General features: G+C 36.5%; 1 protein-coding gene across 2 annotated transcripts in view; it reads right to left on the bottom strand.

Annotated features, from left to right (window-relative positions):
* The window catches only part of eya2 (EYA transcriptional coactivator and phosphatase 2), a 111,205-nt gene extending 104,793 nt beyond the window's left edge, over nt 1-6,412 (bottom strand). The window contains exon 1 of one of the 2 annotated variants that reach the window (XM_012971491.3): nt 6,067-6,412. The gene's annotated coding sequence lies outside the window, so the exon portion shown is untranslated. 2 annotated transcript variants of the gene reach the window in all.
* Nucleotides 6,413-8,539: the final 2,127 nt, after the last annotated feature.

The following is an 8,539-nucleotide window of genomic DNA, read 5'->3' on the forward strand; positions in this document are numbered from 1 at the left end:
CGTTTTTTACATGGGTGACCTCCTGATGTTGCCTCTTTAAAAGTAAAATCTCTATTTAGATCTATATGGGGGGTTGCTGTCTATGCATTTTAGGTTTCTTTAATATTTTGCTCTACAAGTGTTCTTGAACTAGACCTCCACCTAAATGGTGGAGAATGCTTGAAATTGTAGATCAACTGTATCAACTATGAATATGAACTATGCTAATGAAAGCAAAGGCTGTATATAAAACAAATGCATCTAACTTTCTTGTAAGGCTTAAATGTAAGGCACACGGAGATGGATTTAGGCACATATTACCCAAGAACACAGACCAGAAGTTAGACATAAAGGTCTAGTCCAGCTGTTATGAAATAGTAGGTTTTTTTTTTACATATTTGCCCTTAGCAATAAGTCAGGGGTTAAGCTCTGGAGCAAACTAGTATGCATAGTGAGGCAGAATGGCACCTGTAATACCTACTTTCATGGCTGCCTCAAATGCCATTTCTAGCTGTACAGCTCTTAGTTTCTGTACAATCTCTAGCTCTCTGTATATTTTGGACAGCGAGTCTCATCGCCCCAAGTCATTTTGGCTATTTAAAAATGCTCAGAGGAGTAGTTAAAGGAGAACTAAAGCAGAACTTAAAGAAGTAGGGCAGGAATGTTGCACATTAGGTTTTAGACTTCAGTACCAGCCCTATGCAACCCCAGCCCTTTAGCAGGGAAGTTCTGTGCCCCTGGAGATGCCCCCAGGAGCCCCCCATCTTCTTTTCTGCTGATCCCTGCTCTGTGCTGCTGTCACTTACCTGAGCTTAGGGACCCACTCACAATATACTGTATATACAGAATATAAATGGCACAATATAACCTGAGCTTAGGGACTGACTCACAAAATACTGTATATACAGAATATAAATGGCACAATATAACCTGAGCTTAGGGACCCACTCACAATATACTGTATATACAGAATATAAATGTCACAGTATAACCTGAGCTTAGGGACCCACTCACAATATACTGTATATACAGAATATAAATGGCACAATATAACCTGAGCTTAGGGACTGACTCACAAAATACTGTATATACAGAATATAAATGGCACAATATAACCTGAGCTTAGGGACTGACTCACAAAATACTGTATATACAGAATATAAATGGCACAATATAACCTGAGCTTAGGGACCCACTCACAATATACTGTATATACAGAATATAAATGTCACAGTATAACCTGAGCTTAGGGACCCACTCACAATATACTGTATATACAGAATATAAATGGCACAATATAACCTGAGCTTAGGGACTGACTCACAATATACTGTATATACAGAATATAAATGGCACAATATAACCTGAGTTTAGGGACTGACTCACAAAATACTGTATATACAGAATATAAATGGCACAATATAACCTGAGCTTAGGGACTGACTCACAAAATACTGTATATACAGAATATAAATGGCACAATATAACCTGAGCTTAGGGACCCACTCACAATATACTGTGTATACAGAATATAAATTTCACAATATACTGTGTATACAGAATATAAATTTCACTATATACTGTGTATACAGAATATAAATTTCACTATATACTGTGTATACAGAATATAAATGTCATGCTATATGGCTGATTAGTAATTCATTCAGATAATTACTACATGGCGGCTCTAAAACCAATGCAATTAGCATCAGAATTTAATAATTTGCCCTGTAGATATTTGACTTAGATGCCCAACTGTGCTTAATTAAATAAACATTATCAAATCTTCTTGCATGGAAATGTACACTGTGCCATGGTGCCTAAGTGCACTTTGTTAGCTGTGTTATGTCAAAAAACAATATGTACTTTTCTAAGTGTGATTCTTTCTTTTCTTTTGCTGATATAACCCTGCCATTTTACTTTAACCAAATTTACAACCAATTTAGCATGTAAAGAACTGACAGACACTGAGGGAACTATGCTGGTTTATCAGTCAGAATTCTCCTTCCCATAAGTTGCTCCAGGGTATGCCTTACACAGAGCTTGTTTTGGGCAAACTGAGCTGTGATAGACAGTTCTCCGTTTACACAGGACTGCAACAGCTGAGGCCTTTCCAGCACTGGGCCTGAGAGTGGACACGTGGCCCTCTATGGACAGGCAGAACATTTTTTTTAAACCCTTCCGAAACAAAAAATGAAATTATTTCACGGACCAAAAATAATTCCTGGACATTCAAGTCAGTAAGAAAGCCCATATCCAGCCTCAGACAACTTTCAGACTGTAGCTGTTTTTATACTAAAACTCCATGTACCCCTTAACAGCTTTTTGGTACAGTCAAGAAGGCTTCCTTTATAAATATATATATATACATATATATATATATATATATATATATATACATACATACAAGCATTTTTAATTTTTGACAACTGGATTAACAATTGTGTTGTTCATTAGGGGAATCAGTATTTCTCTGCACAGCTGTATAAAGGACTGAACAGAATGTAGGGTGCACAATAAAAAAAAAGTTGTTCCGATAGCTTGAGTAAAAACCTTTTGGAAAGAAATAAAAAATGTATATAAGCTCTTTTGGGCAGGGCTCTCTTCACCTCGGTTATTGATTTCTTTATATGTTACTCTGTATGTCCAATGTATGAAACCCACTTATTGTACAGCACTGCGGGATATGTTGGCGCTTTATAAATAAATGTTAATAATAATAATATATATAATCTAAATACCCAACTAAAAAAATAACACTGAACTTTAAAAAGAGCAATAAATGTATTTATAAAAATATACCTAAAAACTCACATGGAAGACAGACAATTTTGCTAAGTATAATGACCAATAAAATGTTGAAGATGAAAACACCCTGTGCGCTCTATGCATTATACCTAACATATCACCCCAATCAGAAATCAGTATGAAAAAAAAACAAAACAGAAAATTCTGCAGATAAAGCAACAATGAGACTTTTCTTTTAGCAGTCTGGTCATTTCATTTAATTGAAGCCAGCACTAATTGATATGACTTATTTATGTTATACCGTCGTTGAGTAACCAGGCATCAAACTGACTTTCCATTACTAGTTACAAGCGAATATGTCACCAAAGAATTTGCTTGAGAGCTGTAAAAGTGAGATTCTATACCTTTGAATTCCCAATAAATTCCATATATATATATAACAACTAAGATTTTGCTTTAGAATAGTCATCTACATAAATAACCACTTTTCCCGAAATGTGGTTGATAAAGGCGACATATACAGACAGAGAAAAGCGCTATTCATATATAACTTTTGCGCCTTTCCAGGAACAGTAAATGTTTTTTTTTTCTGCACACAAACTACAACAAATAGCCAAGATTTATAAAATCATAGCAAAATAAAGTACAACAGTAAATGAGTATTTAGAATGTTTGAGAAAGACACACATCTTTCAGCATTTAAAAAAAAAAACAACAACACGTCACCCAAACAAAGTAGCATTTTTTTTTTTTTTTTTTAAAGTGTCAACACTTTTTGGGGATAATACGGCAGGTCATTTTCATTCCTCTGTCACTGAGGGATTTTTTTTGTCACCTAATTGGAAGTCTTATCTCCGCCTGATTAAAAATGTGTGATGGTTAAATACCATTAGGTGAGTTAAGATCTATAAATAAATCAAACGACGTATTGTCCCTCTCCTGTGAATTAAATGGCCACCAATTGTTTTCCTCTCACGTCTGACTGTAGCCAAAAGACCAGGAGGGGATATTTGTTTGTACTGAGGATACCTTTCTGTCAACAGCCGACTATTTACTAAATCCACAGGATTTTTCCTGCATTGGCTTAGGCATCAAAGTGTTTGTTTAAGAAAATCCCGCATTTTCCTCTTTTAACAATGAACTCTTTATCTCACAATCAAGCATTAAAACATCATTACAATACTAAAGCGTACATCATATTAAGTGCTTAATTATCCACACTACATATTTGTTTAATTGGAGCTTTAAGAGACAATATTAAATACATAAAGCGTTTTTTATTGGTTACAAATTAATAATCCATATCTGTACCAGTTCCATTGTAAATGTGTGCTGAAAAAGTATGTTAAATGGAACATTAAATGTCATTTTATCTAAATAAATGTTTATTCTATAACACTTTATAGTAGACTGACATTTATAAAGGAACATGTATTTAATGAAAACATTTTTACTAAAATCTTATAATAGTTATAATTGTATCATGATTAAATAGTATTTTTTTGTACTACAAAGACAAAATCTTTATATTTCTATTTCTTTCTCAGCCGGTGTATTTGTAGAAGATGCTTTTATACTAGTCATAGTATGAAAATGTAGCCATTTAGTAGAAATTCATTCAGTAAAAATCAGATTTTGATTCCTCTCTCCGGAGAATGTCATATTGAATTACATATGGTCCTATATATTTATATATATATATATATATATATATATATATATTGCAGGAGTAATGCCAGCACACACAGGGTTTCATACAAATGTATATAAAATGATATTTATTAAGAAAAAAAGAGCAAAATAAACATAGCAAGCCTCAACGTTTCAGTCCCCACTGGGACTTTCATCAGGAGGCAAAAACTGAAGCACCATATATATATATATATATATATATAATATATTGAAATGTTACTCTCATACTGTGTAAAATATTCAAACAAAATATATTTACATTAAATACAATAAAAGTAAAAATAATACTATGCTTTGGGAACCCTGTGTGTAATTCTTCACCATAGCAGCCCTGTTTCCAATTTAATTGCCATAAGTGCGACCATAGAATTGAATTTATATCCATAAGTGATCAATATTTCAGTGTTAAAATGGAAGGAATTTAGGAAGCGGAGCTCGGAAAGGGCAGCTCTTTGTTGCTTAATGTGCATTTTATGAACTTAGTTTAATCGGGGGGTGGGGAAATTATTATCAAATTTGTCGGTTTAGTACGAAACGGAGCAATTATTTAGGAATTACAGAAATGACTTCCTTATTAATGTCTGTAAGCCCCTTGCAGAACCTGTGTGCATATTTATTGCCAGTAAATCATTTTCAGAAATCTTCTCCTATGAGCAGCTGGTAATACATTTTTATTGCCTCCGTTGACTCCGAAAATATTAAAAACCTCTGCTGCGGATTAAAATTGAACCAACAGCTTTATCCCATACTGCCTGACAGGCATAAAGATGATTGAATAATATATATTAATTGCACTTTAATAGAACGATTAGCCCACTTATTGCAAAGCGGATCTGTGCGTTAATCTACCAATGCTGCGTAGTTTCACTTGCTGATATTTATAGCTGCATTAGGGAGGTAATGGATATATTTAATATATATTTATTTCTGTGGCAATAACATTAGAGGCTGAGCAAAAATGTACAATGGATACAATGGTCGTGGCGAGTGAGTAATTAAAAGTAAATCACATTTATTTCTTTACAATAACTTTGTACATCAGGTCTGGGCTAAAATGTTTTGTTTTTTTTAAGACATCCCTGATATTATATAGAATGAATATATGTGTAATCAGTAAAACATTTTAGCGTATCATATTTCTAAATAAAACTATAATGAAGTCCGCAGATGTGTCCGCTGATGCCTTTCCACGAGCATTAGAATTGCTCCCTGTCAGCTATTCCCAAAATTATCATTATTGTCGCAAAACCCTCAATATAAAATCTATTTTTTTTTGTAAACAATTGCCATTCTATATGAAAAATGTCCTAATTATTTCAGATATTAAATGCAATATTTGACAGCAATAAAGGAAATCTATGCCATATAAAAATGCTTTCAATTACGAAAGTGTTTTTAGGATCATTGCATAAAGATTTAGGAGAATTAAATGACATTTAAACAATTTTATGTTTCTCGATTGTTCATCGCTATATTTTAGTGGGATTTTGCTTTTTAACCGCACAGATTAGATGTGCTGGGGTAAAGTGATACTCTATACAAACTTTTCTGAGAATACAATAAATAAATACACACAAATCTAAAGCAAGTACTTCATCAGTCCCCCTCCTATAAAGTTTTAATGGGAAAAGATTAGATGGGACTTACCACTGTCTAAAAATGAGATTTCCACGTTTCTCTGTTCAACTTCTGTTTCTTTGCAGCTGGTCAGGTCAATAATGAAGGGGAAAAAAGAGCTCAGAATAGAAATTCAGCCTGCACAGCTTGGGCTGTTCCACGCAATTGAGCAGGGGGAATATGGGGCTGTGAGGTTGCAGGACTCTCCAGTCTTGGTTCACTTAGTAGGGAAGTTTTTTGGGTTTCATCAGTGGAAGCAGGAGAGCAAAATACAAGAGAAGACGGTTTGGGTGATCCTCCTGTTCAGGTGCTGTTGTGGTGACTGCCCTCTCCAACTTTAGGAGGGAGGGTATAGACAGACTGCTGTGGGGAGAGGGGAGGGTGTGTAGGAGACAGAAGGAAGGGCTGCCTTCACTAAGCTCTCTGCCCTAAACAGACAGGTCACACAAAGCCTCTGCAAAGAAGCAAAACTTCAAAATACACGCAACGAAATGCATAAGCCGCTCTGCAAGTCAACACGTTATTTGTATGTTTCCAGTCAGAGGAGTTTGCATCTCCATTTGCAAATCAAGAAGTTGTGGAAAACAATTATTGTGGGAAACCTGAATTTTTTTGAGGGGGGGTAGAGATTTACACAAATAGCTTTTTCTGAAATAAATGGGTCGGCGTATTTTTATTTTTTTTTTCTTTAATAACAATGATGGTTTGCCTGTGAAAATGGTGTTATATCCAGTTGACATAATGTCATTCCTATTTACACCCTTCTTGTCCCCTGTTCAGAAGCAGTGAATGGTCTTACCTAGCCACATTGCTTTGCCCGTCTGTGTCTAAAGGTGAAGACACACGGAGCTACTAGTAGCAGCTACTTGTGACTACAAAAATAGACAATGCTGATCATTTACTGATAACTGTCTCTATGTGTGTTTTAGCAGAGGCAATTCTCAGTATTGTCTATGGCAGGGGATTTTCTGGCATTTAGTAGCCGTGACAAGTAGCTCTGTGTATCTTCACCCTTAGGGTGAAGACACACTGAGCTACTAGTAGCAGTTACTTTTTCACGGCTACTAAACTCCCGAAAATCCCCTGCCATAGACAATACTGAGAATTGCCTCTGCTAAAACACATAGAGACTATTATCAGTAAATGATCAGCATTTGGTACACGAGGGAGATTAGTCGCCTGCGACAAATCTCCGTTGTTGCGGGCGACTAATCTCCTCGATATGACATCCCACCGGCGAAAATGTAAATCGCCGGTGGGATGGCATACGCAGTGCGGTGATTTGCGGAAATCGAGAGGCAACTTCGGCAATCTCGTTGCTGCGTATGCCATCCCGCCGCGATTTACATTTTCGCTGGTGGGATGTCATATCGACTAATCTCCCTCGTGTGCCACAGCCCTAAAGGGGACATAAACTGTTCCATAAAACATGAAATATTGTTAGAAGACAACTCCCAGCATATTCCTATAAATGATCACGGATGCACTGGATGCATAATTGTAATATCTGACTGAATACCAAAACCTGAATGGAAACCTGACCCTTATTTACGTATTGACCTTGAAGCCCAATCATTAAACCAAAAGACGTCCAATGGTTTAAAGCCACACAGAATAAGTTTGGCTAAACGCTAATGGGCATATTTATTGAGGGGTGAACAGTTCTCCGCAGATCGCTACAGTTTGCCAGAGGGTAACTCCAGCTCTATTCATGGTAAACTGTGGCAAATTGTCGGTCCACCCTTTGATAAATATGTCCCTTAGGATTTGGATGAATTAAAATCTTGCATAAAGTGCTGGGATTAATGTAAATCTTGGGTTTGGTGCATAAACAAATATTATCTAGGGTTGAAGCATGCATTTCTGGGAATTGCAGTTAAGCAACATGGGCTTTTGAAAACACTGATCTCCTGATCACTCCATGTCTATTGGTCCCCCTATTGCAAGGGTTTCTTTTAATGTGAATCCTGCCTGATGTGTGTACACTTTGCTCACGGTTCTCGTAAATATACTAAGTTCTCTTTCATTGAGCCAAATGACAACAGCATTTACAGATTCAGGAAAGCTGATGAAGGGCACCTACGGTGCTGACATTAAGGGAAAACATGACTGGTTATGGTGCAATTAGAAGTCTTTTATGCAACCTGGTTGCCTGCAATCTCAATGTGACTGGGGACTTGTGACAGGCCAGGCAGACAATCCTTTGTACATTAAAAAGTCAGTGGCTAATTTTGCCATTGCAGCAGACACACATCACCCTATAACCTGGGTGTGCAAGTAAGGGGGCCCCACAGAGAGCTGCAGGGTCAAAGACTGTGGGATAAGTGAATAGCAGGGCAAGATGGCTAAAATAGGACAAGATGGCTAAAATAGGACAAGATGGTGACAGCAGGACAACATTGCAAGATCAGGGCAAGATAAGAGGCGTAACTAGTGTGCACTGGGCCCCCCTGCAAAAATATCTTTAGAGGCATCTGGTGCACAGCGATCCATACCCGGCCCT

The sequence above is a fragment of the Xenopus tropicalis genome, chromosome 10 (genome assembly GCF_000004195.4).
Source record: "Xenopus tropicalis strain Nigerian chromosome 10, UCB_Xtro_10.0, whole genome shotgun sequence".
NCBI classification, from domain to species: Eukaryota; Metazoa; Chordata; class Amphibia; order Anura; family Pipidae; genus Xenopus; species Xenopus tropicalis.